Source organism: Heterocephalus glaber, unplaced genomic scaffold, assembly GCF_053883595.1.
Source record: "Heterocephalus glaber isolate CG9 unplaced genomic scaffold, H.glaber_assembly_v1.0 deba00000122, whole genome shotgun sequence".
In the NCBI taxonomy this organism is placed as follows: domain Eukaryota; kingdom Metazoa; phylum Chordata; class Mammalia; order Rodentia; family Bathyergidae; genus Heterocephalus; species Heterocephalus glaber.
Genome location: NW_028258138.1, coordinates 84,081,648 through 84,104,964, shown reverse-complemented (window position 1 = coordinate 84,104,964; position 23,317 = coordinate 84,081,648). Strand labels below are relative to the sequence as shown.

Sequence of the window (23,317 nt, the reverse complement as noted above, 5' to 3'; positions counted from 1 at the left end):
ACCCAGCACCATACACACAAAGCATATGTTATATTATATATATATATATATATATATATATAGAGAGAGAGAGAGAGAGAGAGAGAGAGAGAGAGAGCAAGGTTTATTTGTATATAAAATATATATCAAATCAGGGCTGAGGGTGTAGCTCAGTGGTAGAACACCTACCTAGCATGGCCAAGGTCCTAGGTTCAATCCCCAGCACCACACATGCACAGAGACACAAATGTTTATTATATAAAATTATATTTCTCTGACCATTAGAGAACTGCAAATTAGAAGAACACTAGATTTAGTGGCATCACACCTGCATTGTAAGCACAACGTCCTGAGTTCAATCTCCAGTACAGGTTAAAAAATAAGACTAGACTCCATTTTGCTCCAGAAAGAAGGGCTATCTATCATCAATAAATCAAATAATAACAAACGCTGGCAAGGTTGTGAGAGAAAAAAGAAAACTTCAGCATTGTTGGTGGGAGTGCAGACTGGTGCAACCACTGTGGAAATCAGTGTGGAGATACCTCAAAATCTAAAAATAGAAATTCCCTTCAACTCAGCTCTTCCCCTTCTAGGTATCTTCCCAAAAGAGTTAAAGATACCATATTATAGGGATCCATGCATACCCATATTTATAGCAGCACAACTCGTAATAGCTAAATCTTGACTGCAGCCTATTTGTCCATTAGCAGATGAAAGAATAAATAAAATGTGGTATTTATACACGATGGAGTACTACTCTGCTATAAAGAAAGGTACATCTGAGTCATCTGTAGGAAAATGGATGCACCATGGAACTGTATGTTAAGTGAGATAAATCAGACACTGAAGCTTAAATATTGCATGATTCCTCTTATATGAGAAACCCAAAGCATATACAACTAAAGAATGAAATAAGAGATAGATAATAGGAAACAGAGCGATAGCTCTTTTGCAAATGGGAAGGGCACCAAAAGGTGGAGAGAGTGAGGAGGGAGGGGAGATAGTGGGGAAGAGGAAGTAAAGAGAATTAAAATGTGTTATGTACACATCCCCACAATGAGTGTAATCATTGTACGCTGTAGACAGGTTTGAATAAAAATAAAAATTTGAAATAAAAATAAATATGTATTATATAATATATATGGCATGTTTTTCTATAAAGCAGACATAAGCTATCTAGGCAGAGAAAGAGAACAGACATTTTAAGAAATTAAGTCATGCACTTTTGAGGGTTAACAAGCCCAAATCCACAGAACAAAGCAGCAGACTGGAGATTGAGTTGATGTGACAGCCTGGAATCTGAGGCTGGAAAATCTGGGAGAATTTCTGTGCTGCTGTCTAGAAACAGAATTTCTCCTTTGGGAAACCTCGGTTTTTGTTCTTAAGGCCGTCAAAAGTTTAGCTGAGGCCCACCAACACTGTGGAGGAGAATCTGCTTTGCTGTAAGTCAACTAATCATAGATGTGGATCATATCTAAAAGAAACACCTCTAGGGCCAAGGATATTATTAGCTCAGCAGTACAGCGTGTGCTTTGCTTGGCTGCAGCCCTGGGTTCAGGCCCCAGCACATCAAACAAAACCACCTGTGCAGCAACGTGTACACTAGTATTTGACTAAGCAAACTCATCCCCACAAGCTAGACAAGTTGACACATACAATTACACATCACCGTGGGGAAACACAAGCATAGACGACCAGTGGGCAGTTTACATATTGGTTTATAGACCTAAAGTTCTGGAAGGACAGCAGGACTGAAAAACTCGAAATTATGAGGTTAGTGAAATTCCCCAAATAGAGTGACAGTGAAAGATAGAGAGAGTGCTGAGGGAGGACAGTGGGAGACATCAACATCTTGGGGGGAGGGATGAGGAAAGAGATGTCTTGAGAGAGACGAAGAGCTGGAGAAACATGAAAACAGCATGAAGTCACAGGAGCCCAGGGAGGGGAGAGAGAAAAAGCAGCTGCCAAGAAAGGCAAGGACCAAGATGTTCTGCATTTAGGACAGCCCTGGTGATGTCCACAAGCAAGTTATCCCTGAGAGAGGCAAGGACAGAGTCTCTGAATTCAGGTATTTTGAAAATTTTTGGCTGAGAAAAGAAGGGCAAGAAGTGAGAACCAAAGGTGGATATGGATGGGAAAAGTTTCTGGTTTTATTTTTGAAACAGGATTTTACAATGTACCCCAGGGTGGTCTTCAACTCATTACTCAGGTTTCCTTGAAATTGTGGTGACCTCTTGCCTCAGGCTTCTGACTGCTGGGATTGCAGGCAGGTGCTGCCACACCTGGTTGGATAGAAAAGGGGTGTGTGTGTGAGCACATGCACAAATGCATGTCCATTTGAGACAGAAATTTTTGGGGGGGGTACGGGGGATTGAACTCGGGACCTTGTGCTTGCAAGGCAGGCACTGGAACCACTGAGCTAAATCCCTGGGCCAAGATAGAATATTTTTTAACAGGGACACTTGCCAATCTTTCTGTACACATGGCAGCACATAATGAGTACACTGATTTGTGGCATTGGTACATGTATTTAACACATCTCAACTCTTTTTACTTCCCCATCCCTTTCTCCTTCCCTCTTTCCCTCCTCCTCCATTTCTTGCACCCCTTTCCATTTGCAAAAGACCCACCTCCCTGTTCCCCATTATCTAGAAATAGAGCATACTCATGTTCAGAGAGGAAGGGACAACAAGAGAAAGAGGGAGAAAAACGAAGTTACAGGAAACAAGGGCTAAGTGATGAAGCGTGGTTCCAGAGGAGCCAAGAGGGGTGGGATCTAGGACACAAGTAACCAAGGACTGAGAGAGGCATGGGTGGTGACAGATGGCAGTTGTCAGAGGAAGGCAGGCTTCCACGAGTGTAGCAGAATGATAAATCCTGGAGTTACTCATTGTTCTTTTGCTGTACAAGTGTCACTGGTGGTCCTCTGCCGAATCACCCCCCTTCAGAAATGACAGGTGTGAATAATCCAAAAGAATTATTTCAATAATGGCAATTTTAGGCATTTGTGTCAGTGAGCAAAAGTTCTAGGAAAAGAGATATTTTATTACAGCTCAAATTATACTATATATTTTCTCTGCTTACTCAGCAACTTAGTTCTGACCTTTTCTCAAAAATAGTCACAATGGCTAAAATGTTAAATACATGGCAATGTAAACAATCTGAGACATACTGTTAAACTAATAATGGTCAAGTTATAAAACATTTCATGAAAGAATGTAAATATTTCTAAATAGAATTGATGAATCTTGTAAAATTATTTTAATCAATGATTACTAAAGAATGAATAGTTTCAGAGCACGTAATGTTAAAGTCTATAATAAAAGTCAAATTTATTTTAAAATGGAATAAATTAATTTATTGTATTTTTGGGAGAAATAGGCTATCCATATAGAGAAAATGTGCCCAAAATAATTGTGTACAAATACAATTATTATGAGCAAAGTTAGTATCACCAATCAGTGGAGGGTTCTTTGGCTCAATTCAGATAAAAATCATGATTAGATGGAGTGCAGCTCTTTAGCGTTAACAGCCCGGAGCTTTGGTGTCAGTGACTCTTAGCTCTTGGTGTTCGTGGACCCCAGGACTCTCCTGGCAGCTGGAACCAGCAGCTACTGGCAACTTTTCCAGTAAACAGAGCAGGTGGCTCCTGGCGGTTCTCCACTGCTCTCTGTGTTCTCTGGCTGCTACTTGCCCTCAGGGTCACCAGCCCCAGCTGCTATCATTTCAGTGCCAGTGGGCTTCTCTCAGTGCTAAGCTCACCCTGCTCTACTCAGGATAGGAATCAGAGACAGAAATACTCCACCTGAAAGGAGCTTTATTGGGACTTAGGGAGAAGCACAAGAGGGAAGAGGGCATAGGCTGATCCACTAAGGGCCTGGGGAAGTTGTTTATACAGAATAAAGAGGCAGCCCGGCACACATACAGTGTCAGCCTTTGTGTAGAGGAGGGACTCCTTACAGATTTGGCTGAGGATGGCTGCAGGGGCTCAGAGTCACTTGGTGCAGCCAAAACAGATATCTTCTGGAGTTGCTTTGAGGTGTCTGACGCAGTTGTGGCCAACTGCAAGGCATTTGGGGCAGCCACGGAAGAAAAAAGAAAAATAAATAGAAGTTCCTCTTGGAGAGCATTAGGCTTCATCTCCTATTTTAAGAGTGAGATTTTTCCAGATCAGAGGATGGTCACGTTTAAGGCATCTACAAAGACCTTGTGGAGCTCGATCCTGGTCACAATGAGGAGGCACAGGTCCCTTCTCCTTTGGCCCCATGTTCTCTCACAATAGGGAGAAGTTGGTACATTCCTGCCCCTCCATGCTGTCTCTCATCTCTGCCTCCAGTCTTAGTCTTTTTGTTCCTATAATAGAATACCTGAGCCTGAGTGATTGATAAAGAAATGAGGTTTACTTTGACTCACAGTTCTGGATGTCGAAAGCACAGTGCCAGAATCTTCTCTGCTTCTAGTGAGGGCTTCCTGCTATTAGACTCATGGCAGAAAGCACTGAGGGCAGCCTTGCTTTATGACAACTTACTCTCTTGGTAATCAATCCAGTCCCGAGTGAGCAAGAACGCACTCCCTCGAGAAAAAGTGTTAGTCCATTCAAGAGGGCCCCACCCCATGACCCAGGCCCCTCCCACTAGGCTCCACCCCCCAACATTGCTGCACAGAGGAAGTGAACCTCTGGGCCACACCTCCAAACTACAGCGCCTTCCTGTGAGACCCTGGCTCCCACACACTCATGGTCACTTCCCAAACCCTGCACAGATTTCCCGGCCTTGTGTTGAACTCCCTCTCTCTAGTAAGAGGTACTTACTAGGGGAAACTAGTTTAATCCTGGGATAGAAGGCTGGCCCAGGGGTGCTACATTTTGACATGAGGAATGAATCTTTAATGGTGGCATTTCAGACATAAATCAGAAGACGGGATGTGAGGAATGGAGATTAAAAATGACCTTGTCTGTCTGATTACCTGGTCTTGCTACTAAGCAGAAGAAATTAATTGTGGAAAACAAATTAATAAAGGAAAGAAAGCAAGATTATATCAAAGACAACACACATCAGTGAGTTAAGAATCATTGGCACTTCCAGAATTTGTGTATTTGAAGAGAATAGGGGCCTAGCTAGGTTGAAGAGTCATCCTTGAAGGTGCTTTTAAGTGACTTTTATTTAAAATTTTGATTAAAATGTTAATTGTCCCCATTAAAGAATGGGGTAAGATAGTCGATGGAGATTACTGAAAGATGTTAAACCATTCCCCAACTTTCCTGACCTGGTGCTCCCCATTTACAAGCAGGTAACATATTTATTGAGCATCTAATTTTGCAACATTCATTAAATCTTTCTGAAATATAAATATGCAATTTCTTCACATACAGTATTATATGAACTTCTTTTTCCATTTGGAAAGATATAGTAGAATAGTGGAAATCATCTCCAACATTTGTGAATGACATTAACACATTACTCCTAAGTAGGAGAGTATTAGGTCATTTTCCATTACTATAGCTAAACTCCTGAGCCTGGCTATTTTACAGAGAAGAGTTTTATTTAGCACATACCTTTGGAGGCCACAAATCCAAGAGCAGGCAGCCCTATCAATTCAGGCTCTGGTGAGGCCCCTCGGCACATCCCATCAAGGTGGCTGTTGTTACCACAGCAGGCAAGGGAGGCACAAAGGAAGACAGGAAGTCCAAGAGATTCAGGGTCGGCTCACTTTTAAAACAACTCTCTCTCTCAAGAGCTAATGAGGGTCTTGCGCGAAGGCCATCAGTTCCTTCTGTGGGCACTGTCCCCTATGGTCTAATCACTTCCCGGTCACCTGCACCTCAAAGACTCTATGCCACCTTCCAACACGGCCTCACAGAACCAAGCTCCTGACATGGGAGCTCTTGGGGACATATTCAGCCCATAACCAAAGCACAGTAAAGAAAAATCTAAGTCACTTGATCTTTCCATACAGTTCAATCATGAAGCAGTGAAAAAACAAATCTCCTTAGGAATTTTTCTCAGATCTGAAATCATCATACTTCTTTTACACAGTCTTATAAACATATTCATCCGATTGTCTCATTTACATCCATTCATGGATTCTGTATAGACACAGAAACCTTTATTCCACTCTGAAATATAGCCACTTACCTACAGGTGCTATGTAATCACAGAAACACAGAACGCACCTCCTGGTATGACCCCAAGAGCACACAGATTCATGTTTTTTCTATCTGTGTACTTATACATGCACCTTGATAACAAGACCATAACAGAATAGTTGATGTAGGAAAAATATTAATCAGAAAGGGACCCTATTTTCAAATATTTCTACCATAAAAAGAACCACTAAAAATGGTTTGGAGGCACATGTGGCGACGCATGCCTGTAATCCTAGCTACTCAGGAGTCTGAGGCAGGAGGATCACAAGCTCCAGGCCAGCCTGGGTAACTTAGCAAGACCTTGTCTCAAAATAAAATTTAAGTTGGGGATGTAACTCAGTGGTAGAGCATGTGTGGCCCTGGGTTTGGTCCCTAGTCGTCCAAAGAGGAGGGGGCAGGGGACTGAGCATTATATCTCTGCATGTGGTAAATTATAAAGTGACATCCTGAGTTTTCACTGGCCCAAGTGATTCCCTGATCTTGCCCAACTCCTCCACGAATACACGAGGTGAGGAGGCCTGCCCCCAGTCACACCAGGACCAAGCACAGCTTCTTCAGGCTGGTGAGAGGCTGGGGACTCTAGGCAGTCAGCTCTTTGTTGACCAAGGACTTTGTATCGCAGATTTAAAACAGTGTGTGGCATGGAACACACAGTCGGAAGACGATGGCCAGAAGATGATCCAGGCTTTGGACTGGTGCTTCTGCTAGATGTCTTGGGAACTGAGGCTCTGGGTAAATTCAGGCCATGCCTTCGGAACCGTTCGTGACCAGTTAGGTTCTAGGTACCAGAGATATTGCTGCCTGGTTTGTTACAATGCATATTTGAAAAAGAGAGGGGCCCTATAACTCAATTTAATAAGCAGTTTCATTTAGTTAACCCTCCTTCAGAAATCTCATTCTGCCAGGTGTGTGGCACATGCCCATAATCCCAGTGCTCTGGGAGGCTGAAGCAGGAGGATCACAAGTTGGAGCACAGCCTGGGCAACTTAGCCAGACTTTGTCTCAAAATATAATCCAAAATAATTTTAAAAGGGTTGTGGTTGTAGCTCAGTGTGAAGGTCCTGGGTTTAGTCACCAGTACTGCAAAACAAACAAAACTAAACCTCTCACACCACAAGTACTTAAAGTCCAAAGCCCACTCCAAGATTTCTGTGAATTACGTAGGATCATTTTTCTATGTTCTGTTGTCACCATCGTGGCCCAGTGTAGGAATGTCATCATTCCCGTGCCTGGTTTCTGTTTTGCACATGTTGACCCACCTGTAGAACCTTCCTCAGTATTCACAAACACTCATGGGAATAATAATGTTTTAGCAAACTTGACTGAGGTTTTAGGGAAGTGGAGGAATTTCATTTACTGGGAAGAACTGCAGCACAGCTACATCAACGGAACAAAAATAACTGCAGGAGCCAGATGTCATGGTGCACTCCTGTAACTGCAGTCCTTTGGGAGGCTCAGACAGGAGGATTGCAAGTTTGAGCCCAGCCTGGGCAACTTAGTGACTTACCAAGATCCTGTCTCAAAAAATAAAGAGTTGGGGATGTAGCTCAGCGTGAGGGCCTTGGTTCAGTCCCCAGTACTGAGAAAACACGCAAAAGTAAACTGTAGGTAAATATTAAGGAGTCCTATTTATTGAAATCTTTCTGAGACCCCATCATCAGAGAATTTTTATTAATTCAGTCCAATGTCTCCTCTCTTCCTCCTTCACTTCGCATTCCTGCCCTCTTCTCTTATTGTCAGAGCACTCCAAACTCTTGTCCTCTTTCTTTGATACCTATAACAAACTCAGCTCTAGGTGTTTTTGTTTTTTTGCAGACCCAAATCTGTAAGGGTGCTCAACACAGGGGGAAAAAAAGTTCCTTCCTTAAGACCCATCCTCAAAAGACAATTTTTTCCTTAGTTGCGAACAATTTACTGGGGTTTAGTTTATTCAGCAGTTCTAGGCATTACAAGGTATTTATTTTATCAGTCTTACATGTTTTGGGGGAAACAGTCTAAATCTTAGCCAGAAAAAGAGATACAATCAGCTTTTGCACGCACTTCATTGTAATGCAAAGGAAATGAAGGCTCAGTGGAAGAGTGCAGTCTGTGGAGCACTGCAGCGCTGGGCACTATTTATTCCTCACAAGCTAACAAGCACCTGCTAGCACGCATTTCCCTTGTGAGTCACACCCGTGAGGCGCCCAGGCTGCTGGGGACTCAGTGACCACGGCCAACCGCTCCACCCTCAGCAACTTTGCGTTTACAGAAACCCAGAGCACCCAATCTCTCTTCTCTACAGGAGGACATAGCTCAGACCTCTTGCTCTGCTTTTGCAGGAAGAGGCTTTCACGTGATCTCGCGTGTACTTTATGATCATGCCTGTTTTCTTTGGACAAAGGCTTGGGTCTGGAGCATGTTTAACTAAAATATGAGGGGACTCGAATTCTCTTTCTAGTTTTTTTAATTTCTGAAACGAAGCGAAAAATACACTTTTGAAAAAGAGCAGAGGGGCCTACAATTCAAAAAGCACAGGCTCCTCGAGATATTCCAGCCCGACAGGACCTGATTCCACGAATACTGAAGCTGCAAGGCCCCAGATGCGGCGCGACACCAGGCGGACTCAGCTGCGCCTAGAAAGACTGAGCTCAGGGGTTTGGGCGAGGGATCAGCCGGGAGTCTCCACTCAGGTTCGCAGAGCCCACCTGCGAAGCCGAGCCGGAAAATGTTCACTCCTCCCGCGCATGCCTCACGGAGAGGGGCGGGGAGGGGCGGAGCCAGGGCACGCACATGAAATCACCGCCCCGCCGTGACGTCTAGATACGCGACGCGTCGCCACGCAATGAAAATCGGGAAAAGGGGCCGAGCCGGCTGGCTTCCGTTGAGACGACCACTGCCGCGGCTTCCTCAGGCGGTTGCCGATGGGTCCCAGCCGCGCAGGCCGGCGCTAGCGAGGCGGCCGGCGCACGGTGAGTGCGAGCCCGGCTTCTGGCCCCTCTTCCCGGGGAAGTCGTCCGCAGTAGCCCCGCTGTCCTTTCGCCAGCTGCCGGTCACCAGAGCCCAGCCGTGTCCGCAGAGAGGGGTGGGACAGTCCGGGACGGGCGGCCTGGGGAGCACTAGCCCGTCCTCGGGCTCCCTGCTGCCCACCCAGGGTTGCCCAGAGCAATTGGGTTCTCCGCTTAGAAGGTGGCCTTGACCATTCCTCCTTTCTCCTGGACACCCGGACCCGACTTTGACCTCCTTCGTACTTCCGTTTTCTGGTTTCCTGCCGTCTGTTTATAATCCCAGGCCTCTTAGAGCCCTTCACAGTGTTTCCCCGGTCCCTCAGGCACACTTTCCTTTAGTGAAATTGCTAGAAGGAGTTTAATAAACTCATCGGAGTTAAAACTGATTTCTCCACATAGCTTTTCTCTTCTAAAATGTGCCTTCTGTCCTACAGTTGTGGCACGGACAACTTAACTTCACCTCCCACTGTACCGAGGAAATAAATGATAAGAACCCTGAATTGCAGTGATGAGTATTTATACCCACAACTGCCGACCACACACTTGGGTTTATTTCTTGCCGCTAGTTTATCCTGTGACCTTGAGCTAAAGCCACTTAATCGGGGTATTTACCTGACTCAAATGTTGCGGAGCCTAAGGAATTTAGTATTTCTTAAGAGCTGTAAGTTTCAAGTGAAAAGGAATGCCTTCCTAAAGGATGTTGCTTATTTTTGCGCCTGCCCAGCATCCTTAGTTTTATATATATCCTGCTGCATTAAAAATGCCAAGTGATATTTGTTAAGAAGTGTTCCTTAAAAAAAAAAAGAAAGAAAGAAAGAAAGAAAGAAATGCCCCTGTTGTAGGCTTGCTGTGCGGCTTTGCTGCATGAGCAGATTTTTGCCTTAAAGCTGATCTGTTTAGGGTTCATTGTTGTGTCATTCGCAATAGGTTTGCATAGTTTCTCGTTAAGGTGGAGTGTCAGGAAGGTGATGTTGGATTCTGGTACGCCTTTATCATGTTGGTGTGACAGTTTGAAATATGTATTCCTATAGTGCCACATAAGGTACAAAATTAGATCGTAATAGTAAAAAACCACGTCAGTGAAATTTTATACATAGACATGTATTCTTTGAGAAAACAGTGCATAAAATAAACTAAAATATTTTAAGATGTCTTTTTAGCATTTCATTAAAAAATATATTTACTTGAATTTTTCTAATCCTTATGGGCATTTGTTTATTGATGTGAACCATAATGGAAAGGAACCACAAAATATGTGGCTTGGTAAAGTAGGACATTTAGGGAAAATAAAATGAATGCATCAAACTTTTAAAATAAAATGTAGACTATTGTATTTTATTATGAAGTTCTAATGGGAGTGCATTCATTTTTTGTAGAAATTAAGAGAAAAAGGGTTATTCAAATATGTTGCTAATTAAATTACATATAATTAACGAAGCTTTTTTTTTTTTTTAAACTTCGGTGTTTGTTTTGAGACAGGTGTATAGTTCAGGCTGGTGAGCTCACCATGTAGCCCAGGCTGACCTCAAACTCATGGCCATCCTCCTGCCTCAGCCTCCTGAGTGCTGGGATAACAGGTGTGTGCAACCATGCCTGGCTTTAAGGAAGCAATTTTTTTTTGGTGCAGGGGATCGAACTCAGGACCTTGCACTTTCGAGGCAGGTGCCGGAACCACTGAGCTAAATCCCCGGCCCTAAGGAAGCGTTTTTAAAAATACTGAATGTCCCAACTACTCAGGAGGCTGTAGGAGGATCACTTAAGCCCAAGAATTTGAGGCCAGCCTGGGCAACATAGTGAAGACCTGTTTCTGAAAAACAGAGGGACAGAAATGTTTCTATTATCTCAGTTACCTACTGTTGCATACATAGCAATCACTCCAAAAAACTAGCTTAAAATAACAATTAGTGTTTGGGCTGACCTGATTTAACTAGGTGGTTCTCTGTTTGGGTTTCACACATTTGTATTCAGATAAGCAGCTGAGGTGAGAGTTCTCTGAAGGCTCAACCTGGCTGAACACTGCGAAGTGTCCTGGGTGGGCGTTGATGTTGGCTGGGAGTTCAGCTGAGGATGACACACGTGGCCTCTTGATGTGGCTTGGATGCACCACGGCATGGTTGCTGGGGTTCAGTAATACATGTTTGAAAATGCAGAAAGTGGAAGCTGCCAGACTCTTAAGTGCTTGGACCTAGAAATTGGCACATTATTTCCAACACACTTGCTTAGAGCAAGCAGAAAGCCCTCCCTCCAGATAATAAACTCCTGGGTTTTTTTCCATGCTAGAGAACCCAGGGCTTTGAGCTGTACCCCAACCCAACTTCTACCTACCTTTTAAAGCAAAAAATGTCAAAGAATTTGTGGCCATCTTTTGTTTACTATAATTTTGATGTCAAAGTATTGTTGGACCCGTGTTTGGATTTATAGAGTAAAGGCAGAATAAGGTACACTTCTAGTGTCTTTATAACTTTATATCTTTATGGCATATTACAATTTGCAGAGCATTTGTGTGTGTGTGTGTGTGTGTGTGTATATAAATATATATATATATATGGTTTTTTTTTTTTCGTTTGGTACGGGGGATCGAACTCGGATCCTTGTGCTTGCGAGGCAGGCGGCAGAACCACTGAGCTAAATCCCCGGCCCTTTTGTATATATTTTTTCACTTGATCTATACAGTAACTAGAAGCAGAGGGATCATCACGTTTCATTTTGCAGATGAAGGTAAACTGAGAAATGGCAGCAGTGTAGTTGTTGGGAGAATTTAAGGAATTTGCTCAACATCATATGATTAATAAATAGAAAATAAGACTAAGAGCTACAACATTTCTGATACTAAATTTGTTAGTAGTAAATTATGAAATATATTTAACTTGTTTGGAATTCTGTATTTATAACCATCCTAATTCACGTAAAACAGTACTTATGTGTAGTAATAGTCATTGAGATAACTAAGCTTGTCTCTTGACTAGCACATTACAATTTAGTTTTTCATACCACTAAACTGATGCATACCAATAATGATGTAAATGCATATTTTTCTAATAAATTGAGATGAAATTATTATGGGTTATAATGCCAGTTTCAAAATAAAATAGTCATGGAAAAAAGTTACAGGCACAGAAATTTTTTTTTTTTTTGGTACCTGGGATCGAACTTGGTACCTTGCACTTGTGAGGCAGGCGGCGGCACCACTGAGCTAAATCCCTGGCCCTGGAGGTCTTATTTTAATTTCTCAGTTGCACAATTTTTAAACAAAAATTATTTCTCTTAATTTGGTAGCTTGGGGATTATACGGTTTACAATGCTGATTTTAGCTGGGAACAATTGTCTTCATATTTTATTGCTTCTGGCAACATATGTTCTCCATGTCTATAGTTCTGTCTTGACTGTGTGTTAGAATACACCTGGGGAACTTTTTTAAAAACACTGTGTGAGCCAGGGTGGGGGCACACACCTGCAATCCCAGTGCTCTGGGGCCTGAGGCAGGGAGATCCCAAGTTGGAGCCCAGCTTGGGCAACTTAGCGACTTAGCAAGACCCTGTCTGAAAATTTTAAAAAATAGGGCTGGGAATGTAGATCAGTGCGAAGGTTCTGAGTTCAGTCCCTAGTATTAAAAAAAAAACCCCAAGATTCTGATTTAACTGTTGAAGAGTGGAATTTGGGCATTCGTATTTTGAAAAAGTTCTCTAAGTGATTCTAATATGTAGCTAGGATTGAGAACTATATCTTGTTTTTTGGAGACAGGTCTTGCTAAGTTGCTCAGTTGCCCAGGCTGAGCTCCAACTTGTGATCCTCCTGCCTCAGCCTCCCAGAGTGCTGGGATTGCAGGTGTGCACCCCCATGTCCACTTGAGAGCCATGTCCATATCGTAAGTAGGATGGTCCGGTTCTTTGGTTATCTGTTTTACAATTACTAAAAAATAATGAGGAGCAGATAAAATACATGGATTAAAGCTGTAAGTGTAGCTAAACCTCTAGAAGTCTTGTTTGTTCTAGGAATGGTCCCTCTTAATCAGATGAACAGATTCTGGCAGGATTTGCTGGTTCCTGTGTTACTGCACCCAGCATACTTTCTGTTAACATTGTGTACTTGTCTTTCTGGAGTGAGTTAGAAACTTGTACTGTGTAAGTAGTGAATTCTGAGTGTTTACCAACTCCAGCAGGTTTCCAGTCACTCTTCTGAGCTGGGCCTCGCTGTTTTACTGATTTATTTTTTCTCCCTTAGCATTCTGAGAACTTTGTAAAAGTTCCTTGTAGTTTGTTTGCTTGGTTTCCATGATATTACACTTTTCTGCTTTTCCTTTTCTGCATCTTTATTCCGTAGCCCCCCCCCCCCCAAATCCAGGTCCTTCCACTAAGTGGTCAGCTGTGGAGAAACGAGCTCATTTCCTTGGTGATCCTATTCTTCATTACTGGTATATATAATAATCTTGTGTTTTATCGATTTTTAAAATGTATTTATTGATTTTATTATTTGCATCTTTTGAGGGACAGGTCTCCACCCAAAGCTGGCCTGGAATTCATAGGCTCAAATGATTCTCCTGCCTCAGCCTCTCAAGTAGCTAGGACTACAAGTGTGTAACACTGTGGCTGTCTGGCTGATGTCTGTTTAAAAAGTATTGAGGAAAAATAGTATTGAGGAAGTTTTAAAATATACTAATAAAATTAAAGAAAATAGAATTATTCAGAATCAAATCTGAGATAATATTTTAGTGTCAAAGTTCATTGTCTCTCAAACAACGAGGATTGTAAAGGTTAACATGAATGCCCAAATAGTTGACACACGGATTTAGCACCTGGTCTCTCCACTGATGTTGTGTACATATTTACATTTCTGACGGCATCTTTCTTATTTTCCACTCAACATATTCAGGATTGAGTTCCCTACTTTCCTGGAAGGGGTCTGATCTGGGGGGTGATTGTGGCCCTGGGCACCAGGATGGAGCCAGTTTCTGTCTCTCTTTCATCACTTCCACATAATTACCATTTGGTCCACATCCTATCCTACAGGACCAGAATAGATAGCAACAACTGTGGGATTCAGACCAAGGAATGAGTTCCAGAAACTGCAGCCATCAGAAAGGTAAAACTGAAGTTGGATGTTGGAGGAGGAAAGGCCAGCACGAGGGAGGAAGGCACACTGTGGGCTGGAGGAAGCATCGCCTTTTCTCATCAACCTGAATTTTCCCCTCCTGTGACTTCCTGGTGACTAGAGCTGCAGTGTATAGTAGCAATTAATTTTTAGCTGCTGCTGCTGCTCCTTCCTATTTTTGATGCTGGGGATTGAACCGAGGGCCTTGTGCTTGCTAAGTACATGCTTTACCACTGAGCTGCACATCCCTTTCTGGGGGCTTATTATGTAACAAGTATTAATTTGTTCTTGGAGACTAGACTGAGACATTTGATCAGAAGACCTGTCTTCTGTGTCCCTCAGAGCAGTGCCATTCAGAGTAGCCAGTCTGGGCTGTGTCAGGTCCCCCTTACCCACCTTCAGGATGTGAATCAGTATGTGCCTTCTGCAGTGACAAAGCCTGAGGTGCTCCAAGAGGTCAGCACACTTGCTTGATTTATGTTCTGTCACGACTTTATCTTTTGATTGTTTTGATACAGGATCTTGCTATGTAGTTTAGGCTGCCTTGAACTCACTATTAGCCCAGGCCAGCTTCAGACTCAGAATCCTGATTCAGCCTCCCACGTGTTGGGCTCACAGGCGTGCTCCACCTTGCCTGGCTACAGTCTTCTTTCGTTTTGTCACAGACTATTGGCAAGTAGTTCCCCAACTGTATTGATCTTTGACGCACTTGGAGTACCATTGCTGTAATGGGAGACAGTCACACTTTTAAAAAATTGTAACCTGGGGCCGGGGATGTAGCTCAGTGCTGCCGCGCCTGCCTTGCAAGCACAAGGTCCTGAGTTGGATCCCTGGTACAAAAAAAAACATTGTCTCCTATAGTAAGAAATACATCTTACATTTTGATCCTGTGTAAAATGCACCAATGCACACTGGATTAGCTCACTTCCTTGCACTGTGTGTTTCATGAAGCAGTTTGCTTAGCTCACTGTTGGGAGGTGGCATCCCGACCAGGCTCCTTGCTGCGTCCCACATGGTGGGGGACATTGTGAGGAAGCCCGTGGGGGGACGTCGTACGGGGCAGGAAGCCAGAGAAGGGGCCTGGCACTGGCAGGGCCCACAGCTGCCTTGAGCTGAGCTTCTGCCCCTTGGGGGCAGCACCCATGAGGTCCCACCTCTTGGTGTATGCGCTCTGGTGTTCCCTTTGTGTCATGTGTTTAAAATTCCAACGGTGGCCTCAGATTTGCACACTGCCTCCAGGCATTAGTCTCAGTTTACATGTACAGCAGATGTTCAGAGAGCCAGGAGTTCAGCAGTGAGAAGTCTTGGGAAGGTGGAGCCCTACCACATAGGGCTGTTCTAGGATGTGGCTGCATTGCCCTTTGCTCCCGTGGCGCTTTGCATGGGTCAGGGCCGCCATGAGCTCTGCTGCTGTCTGAACAGCACACAAGAGGGCGTGGGGCAGCTGCTATGGACAGACTGCCTCTTGCCCTGCCTGCCAGAGACCTTGGCAGTGGCCGAGGCAAAGCCCAAGTTAAGATAGCAAGACCAGTTTTATTTGTGTTTCTGTTTTTGTTTTTTGAGACAGAGTCGTGCTGTGTAGTTCAGGCCGGCTTCGAACCTGCAATGGTTGTCCTGCCTCAGCCTCCTGAGTGTTGAGACTATAGGTGTATGCCACCACACCCAGCTTGCTTTTTCTTTTTAGTCAAGATTTTCTAATCACTAATTCATCCTCATTCTCTCTCTCTCTCTCTCTCTCTCTCTCTCTCTCTCTCTCTCTCTTTCTCTTTCTCTATGAGAGAGTGTCAAAGGACATACATCACCTTCCATTTCTTCCCTGTGTTAACTCAGTTTCAGCACTGCTTAGGTCTTTGCTGTCTGTCAGATGCTGGACTTCATCTTTCTCAGTTTTATGCATCTTCAATTTTGTTTTTTGTTTTTAGAACTCTTCAGTTTTTCTTACATATGCTTAGGTTTTTTCTTTTTTTTAAACTCACAAGCCCTTTTGAAGCATAACAGTCTACCAGGTTATATGTTATATTTAGTTTGCTCTACATTAAACAGATTGAATAAACTGACTTCTATAGGTATTAAATATTCTTATATTTGTACCAATAGGTTTTTTGGTTGCTTTTTTCTTTTACTGCTGCTTTTTTCTTTGCTTTTAACTCTTAGAGTCAAAATAAGGAAATTGTGAATTTATTTAGTCATTCTGGCCCTAAGTCATCTTATGTCAGTTTATGTTGAGGTTTCTTTAATGGTAAAATGCAGCACAGTGACTTCTCAAAACTTTAACACATTAAACCTCACGTACAGGTTGGATGTATATGCTTTGCTTTCTCATTGGTTTAGGGAAGAATACCTCTTTTACCTCTGTTTGACTTCTGCAAAAATGTGTGTGATTGTGGAGGCTGAAATAGGAATTAAAATAATGCTGGAAAATGTTAGCATCAGCAGCACTGTTTGACATATAATGTGATGTCAATAAGAAATAGAAACAGCTGGTCCTGTGATGGGCTTTAGACCATCAGAGGAGACTGTTACTTACTGGAGCTGTTCTCAGAAACCAAGTAAGGTCAGAGAAAGTAGCTTCAAAAAAAGTCTAATCTGTCTTCTCGAAGCCCTTGTTTACAGTGTTGGTACAGCACAGTGCATAACATGGCCCCCGTACTTTTCCTCCCTGTTTTCTAATCATGTGCCAAGTCTCGTCCTTGTCCTTGCACTGTTGTGTGTTTATGCTATCTGCCTCCTCCATTCTGCCTCTCCTGCCTGGTTCTGTCATCGTCTTTCCCTGGGATCATACAGTACATAAGCTGGGTTTTTCCTCCCTACATCCCGAGAGCCTCACTGGACTCCTGTCCCTGTGGGTCATGTTGTGCCCTGCTTCAGAACCCTGCTGGCTCTTCCTTGCCTTCAGGAAATAGAGGATATGAATTTGTGGGACTTTGGAAGCCTTTTGTTATCTGTTCCAAGACAGTTTGCAGGCTTCCCTGCCCAGTAAATCCTTGTGTGTTCTCTACAGTGTCTCATTCCTAAAGATGCACTCACATGTTTCTTCATGCTGTTCCTTGTATCTGTTGAAAGCCTTCTACCACCAGTACTCACATCAAATACTTTTTTTTTTTTAATTTGTATTATTGTTTTGTTTTGTGTTTTGCGATGCTGGGGATTAAACCCAAGGCCTTTCCACTCAGCTACATTGCTAGTGCTTTTTTGTAGTTTTGAGACAGGATCTTGCAACATTGCCCAGACTGGGCTTGAACCTGTCATCCTCCTGCCTCAGCCTCCTGGAGTGCTACAATTACAGGCATGTGCCATCACCATCTGGTCAGATGTCATCTATTCTGTGATGACTTCCAGACTCTCTCTACTCATATGTAGTCTTGCTTCTTATTTTTTCTTAGTACCTTATTTATAATTCAGTAGTGTATCTTACTGTGTTATGTTGCCACTGCTTAGAACTTTCTCTTTCCTGTTAGCTTTGTAAATTTTGTGAGGAAACAGACCATACCTAAACTCTTGAGTTCTGGAAGCACACTACAGCAGATACCTGTGAGGGTTTGCATTGAATTTAACTTGTAAATAGCTAATGATTTATTATTTTAAGTTTGCCTGGGTAACATATGTGGTTTACATATTCTTTGTTGCATATTCTTTGTCTTTTAAAGATCCAATCTTTAAGCCTTTTCCTCCTCCAGCTCCAGCCTTAGCGGCCGCAGCATTAACAAAAACAGTGGAGTAAGGGGGCAGCGGCGGCCAGCTGAGTTGGCATAGCGGGAGGCATTTGGCGGGGCGGGGGGGGGGGACGGGACCCCAGCACCGCCCCTCCTGGGAGCTGTGCGAGAGGTAATTGAGTACCCAGTACTGCAGCCATGGAGTCCATGCTTAATAAATTGAAGACTACTGTTACAAAATTGACAGCCGATGTCATCAGTGCTGTCATGGGAAATCCTGTCACTCGGGAATTTGATGCTGGTCGACACATCTCCAGTGGTGGCAGTGAGCTAGCTTGGAAAATTTTTAATGGCACCAAAAAGTCAACAAAACAGGGATTGCTTGGCATTTTGTACAGAACCAGTTTTTGTAAGTTTAGCCAATGTTCTTGGTAACTGGGAAAATCTACCTTCCTCTCTATCTCGAGACATTAAGGATTATAAACTTTTTGATGTAGAGATTAAATATGGTTTGCTTCAGGTTTCAGAAGGGTTGTCATTTTTGCACAGCAGTGTGAAAATGGTTCATGGAAATACTACTCCAGAAAACATAATTTTGAATAAAAGTGGAGCCTGGAAAATAATGGGTTTTGATTTTTGTATGTCACTGACCAATCCTTCTGAACAAGAGCCTAAGTTTCCTTGTAAAGAATGGGACCAAAATTTACCATTCTTATGTCTTCCAAATCCTGAGTATTTGGCTCCTAAATACATACTATCTGTCAGCTGTGAAACAGCCAGTGATATGTATTCTTTAGGAACTGTTATGTATGCTGTATTTAATAAAGGGAAACCTATATTTGAAGTCAACAAGCAAGATATATATAAAAGTTTTAGTAGGCAGTTGGATCAGTTGAGTCGTTTAGGATCTAGTTCACTTACAAGTATACCTGAGGAAGTCCACGAACACGTGAAACTACTGTTAAATGTAACTCCAACTGTAAGAACAGATGCAGATCAAATGACAAAGATTCCTTTCTTTGATGATGTTGGTGCAGTCACGCTTCAATGTTTTGATCGCTTATCCCAAAGAGAGAATCTTCAGAAATCACAGTTTTTCAAAGGACTGCCAAAGGTTCTACCAAAACTTCCCAAGCGTGTCATTGTGCAGAGAATTTTGCCTTGTTTGACTTAAGAATTTGTGAATCCTGACATGGTTCCTTTTGCTTTGCCCAATGTTTTATTGATTGCTGAGGAATGCACCAAAGAAGAATATGTCAGATTGATTCTACCTGAACTTGCCCTGTATTTAAACAGCAGGAGCCAATCCAGATTTTGTTAATTTTCCTACAAAAAATGGATTTATTGCTAACCAAAACCCCACTTGATGAGATAAAGAACAGTGTCCTGCCTGTGGTGTACTGAGCACTGGAAGTGCCTCCCTGATCCAGGAGCTCTGTCTGAACATCATTCCAACCTTTGCAAACCTTACAGACTACCCATCCATGAAAAATGCTTTGAAACCAAGAATTAAAAATGCCTATCTGCAAACGTCTTCCCTTGCTGTCTATGTGAATTCATTAGTGTGCTTAGGAAAGATACAGGAATACTTGGATAAATGGTTTGTACTTGATGATGTCCTGCCCTTCTTACAACAGATTCCATCCAAGGAACCTGCAGTCCTTGTGGGAATTTTAGGTATTTACAAATGCACTTTGACTCATAAGAAGTTAGGAATTACCAAAGAGCAGCTGGCTGGGAAAATATTGCCTCATCTCATTCCCCTGAGTATTGAAAACAACCTGAATCTTAATCAGTTCAACTCTTTCATTTCCATCATAAAAGAGATGCTGAGCAGATTGGAGTCTGACCATAAGACTAAACTGGAGCAAGTTCATATAATGCAAGAACAGCAGAAATCTTTGGATGTGGGAAATCAAATGAATACATCTGAGGAGACAAAAGTTACAAATGCTAGGAATCAGATTGACAAGGTTTTTAACAACATTGGAACAGACCTTTTGACTGGCGGTGAATCAGAAAATAAGATGTGTTACATAATAAACATAAAAGAGCATCACTTGCACTCGGAAGAAAAACAAAAATTAGCAAAAGAACAGGAGCAGGCCCAGAAGCTGAAAAGCCAGCAGCCTCTTCACCCCTAAGTGCACACCACCATCACTCCAGTACAACAGACGAAGGACTTGACAGACACATTGATGGGTAATATGTCATCTTTGAGCAGCCTCTCTGTCAGCACCCCAAACCTTTTGCTTCAAGTACCTTCACTTCAGTTCCTTCCTTGGGCCTGGGCAAGATGTTTACACAAGTTGATAATCCGAAGGGAAATTTGACAAATGGCCTAAATGGCAATATGGGCTTTCAGACTTCGGGATTCAGCATGCCACCTAACACAACCCAGAACTTCAGTAGTCCAGGCACCCCTGGAGTGAGCAGTCTGACTGTGGGAGCACCTCCCACCCCGTCCAGCTTCAGTGCTCTGAGCGCTGGCGTGAAGCAGACCCAACAGAGACCCGCTGATATGTCTGCCCTTAATAATCTCTTTGGTCCTCAGAAACCCAAAGTTAGCATGAACCAGCTATCACAACAGAAACCAAATCAGTGGCTTAATCACTTTGTACCTCCTCAAGGTTCTCCAGGTCTGGGCAGTTCAGTAGTGGGACCGCAGGTGAGCATGATAGGACAAGCTGCCTTCGGCATGCAGGGTAACCCTTTCTTTAACCCACAGAACTTTGCACAGCCACCCACTGCTATGACCAGTGCCAGTGCAGCTAGCAGTGATTTGAAAGATCTTTTCAGGTGAGGTGTCTTGCTCCTAGTTTTGAAGGATTACTTACGTTTTAATCTTGGTTAAGCTAATTTACATCTTTGTTTACTTGGCTCGAGGCAACTATTATTGCAAAGTGAATGGTTTGGTGACAGCATCTGTTGCCATGCCAGCCAGCACAGTAGTTGTATGAACTCTTAACCAGTTGAATTTTTTTAAAGCATTGAGGATTTTTTTCTTTTACAAACTCCTCTTTGGGTTTTTAAAAACCCAATCCTTACCAGTGTCAGAGAGTGAAAAAGGACAACTGAGTTATCTTGAATAGCAGAATTTTTAAGTCAGATGTTTATTTTGCCTTGTAAATCTGTGTTCTTTTGAAAAAATTGGTAACTGCAAACTCCCTTTTTGTGTTCTACTAGTCTTCATTTTAATATGTGAAAAATCTTGGTGCTGTATTGGTTTGTTTGCATTTAGTATGACTGAGAAAATGATGAGCATAAGAATGATCAGGTTTTGTCTTCTTCCAGTCTTCATTTACTTTTCAGATGAACTAACGTTTAGTAATAGACTGAACAAATGCTACAAAATTTAACTTATCTTAATTTTATTGGTTTAGAAAGCATTATACACCATCTTAAATGCAAACTAATTGTACATTATATTTTCGCATGATCTGCCTCAAATAGCTATGTATTGTTCTGCATTTACTTGGATACATTTAGGATCTGTTTTTTCCTACCATATCACAGAAGAGCTATGTACTGATATGTAGAGATTATTGACAAAGGAATCTAATGTGATTTCCCTGACTCCTGCCTTTATATTTCATTTTGAATTTAAACTTATGAAGTTGCAGCACATATGCATTACATTTTCAAAAGGAAGTTTGTAAGAATTAAACTATATTTAATGAGTAAACTTTTGAGATTTCTGTTGTGTTGTTTCAAGTGTAATTAAACTTCACCACGAATGGGGAAAAAAAGATCCAATCTTTAAAATAGTGAGAAACAGATTTTAACTGAGTACATATTTTAGAGCTTCATTTTAGGAAGTTCAAATCAGTACTTTCTTTTCCCAGCCAAGAACCCTAATTGTGGTGAGTCATCAGGGTGACTTGGCCTGGCTGGGGACATTATCCTGTGATCAGGCCGCTGTGCTGATGGCCCAGGTAGATGGTAGGGTTGGAAAAGCAGATGCTTCCACCCTGGGGCTTACCCTGTCCGTCTCTGGCTTTGGTCCTGTCTTGGTGTGCTTTACTAGTCATGTCTCCATGCAGACATGCCTCGGCTTTGGGGACAAGCATTGAGAAGTTGGCCCGCGTGGGGAGCACACAGTGACGTTCTGTGCTTGGGTGAGCTCAGCACCTCAGCTGAGGTAGTGGGGCCGGAGAAGAAAGCAAGGGCTCCGTCACTGTTCTTTGGCTGACTTCCGCCTTTGTGCACAGTCCTAGTGCCTATATGGCAATGCAAAGGCCTTGGTTTTCTTCACCACCTCCTGGAAGTTTCATTTCTGTATTCCTTAATGCTGTGCTCTCCTTCCACTCACACTGTTGTGTGGGCGCTATACTACTCAAGGCTGTGTCAGTCCATTTCTTCCACTGTTCAAGTCTGGCTTTTAAAAAATGAGTATATATACACACATGTTATTTTGTTTGTTTGTTTAACCTGTAACTTCTGAACTTTTATGTTTTTCTGGCCATTCCTGTGTGTGTGTGTGTGTGTGTGTGTGTGTGAGTGTGTGTGAGTGTGTGACCAGGCATCGAACACGCATGGTAGGGAAGCAGTGTACCACTGAGCACATCTTTAGCCCTTCTTTAATTTCTGCGGCATGGCCTCATCATGTTGCCTAGGCTTGCCCTGAACTCGCAGTCCTCCTGCCTCATCCTTCTGAGTAGTTGAGATGACAGGTGTGTGCCACCATGCCCGACTTGTGTGAAGCATTAGAATTAAATGATCATCAGTGAATGTAGTGTCCGACTGGAGAAATAGAGCCTGCCTGTACCCTGAGCTCCCTGTGTGATGTCTCCCTGATTCCTTTCTCTGCCTGCCCCAGAAATGGAATTTTGTGCACGTCCTGTCCTGTCCTTCTCTGCAGTTTTCCCTGGCTGTATACAAGCAGTGTGTCTCTGTGGTATTGTGCTGCAAAGCCCAACTTTTCACTCGCCAGTGTGGGGAGGGGCAGGGTGACGCTCTGTCCCCGGAGAGCAGGAACCATGTCCTTGCCCTCTTTGACACCTGCCTTTAACAGCTTCTGTCTTGCAAGTGAGTCTGTGGCGAGTTACATCAATGCAAAACCTTGCTGTCCTCTGTGAGGAAATGCAAGGCACCCCTGCTGGAGCCTTTCGTTGGCTGTTCTCTTAGTTAGCTGGCACAGAAGCCTTAGGGAACAAGCTGCCATCCCAGAAGGACTTACTCGATGCCAGTGGGTCTGCCTGGGGGTCATGGGGGTGCCCAGAGACCTTTTTCCCATTATTCAGCTTTAGACCAGGGCCCAGTGTGGCAAGTAAAATGCAGAAAGTGTTTGTGACATCTCTGTTTCTGATTGCATAGGTCTCAGACTCTGAATTAAAGGGCTCTGTTCAACACATGTCTGTAGTTACTTAGAGCAAGTACAGATGGAGAACAGTGAAAATGTTAAAATTGTGAGTTGTGAGAAAAAAACGTTTTGGTGACTGAGTTTATAAGTCAAGGGTCCACTGTAT

General features: G+C 43.0%; 1 protein-coding gene and 1 pseudogene across 1 annotated transcript in view; both read left to right on the top strand.

Annotated features, from left to right (window-relative positions):
- The first annotated feature begins 8,933 nt into the window (after positions 1–8,933).
- The window catches only part of Usp8 (ubiquitin specific peptidase 8), a 63,102-nt gene continuing 48,718 nt past the window's right edge, over positions 8,934–23,317 (top strand). Inside the window, exon 1 of the mRNA XM_004835420.4 lies at positions 8,934–9,072. The gene's annotated coding sequence lies outside the window, so the exon portion shown is untranslated. The remainder of the gene's footprint in view (positions 9,073–23,317) is intronic.
- Positions 17,920–20,797, top strand: LOC101704136 (SCY1-like protein 2 pseudogene; annotated as a pseudogene).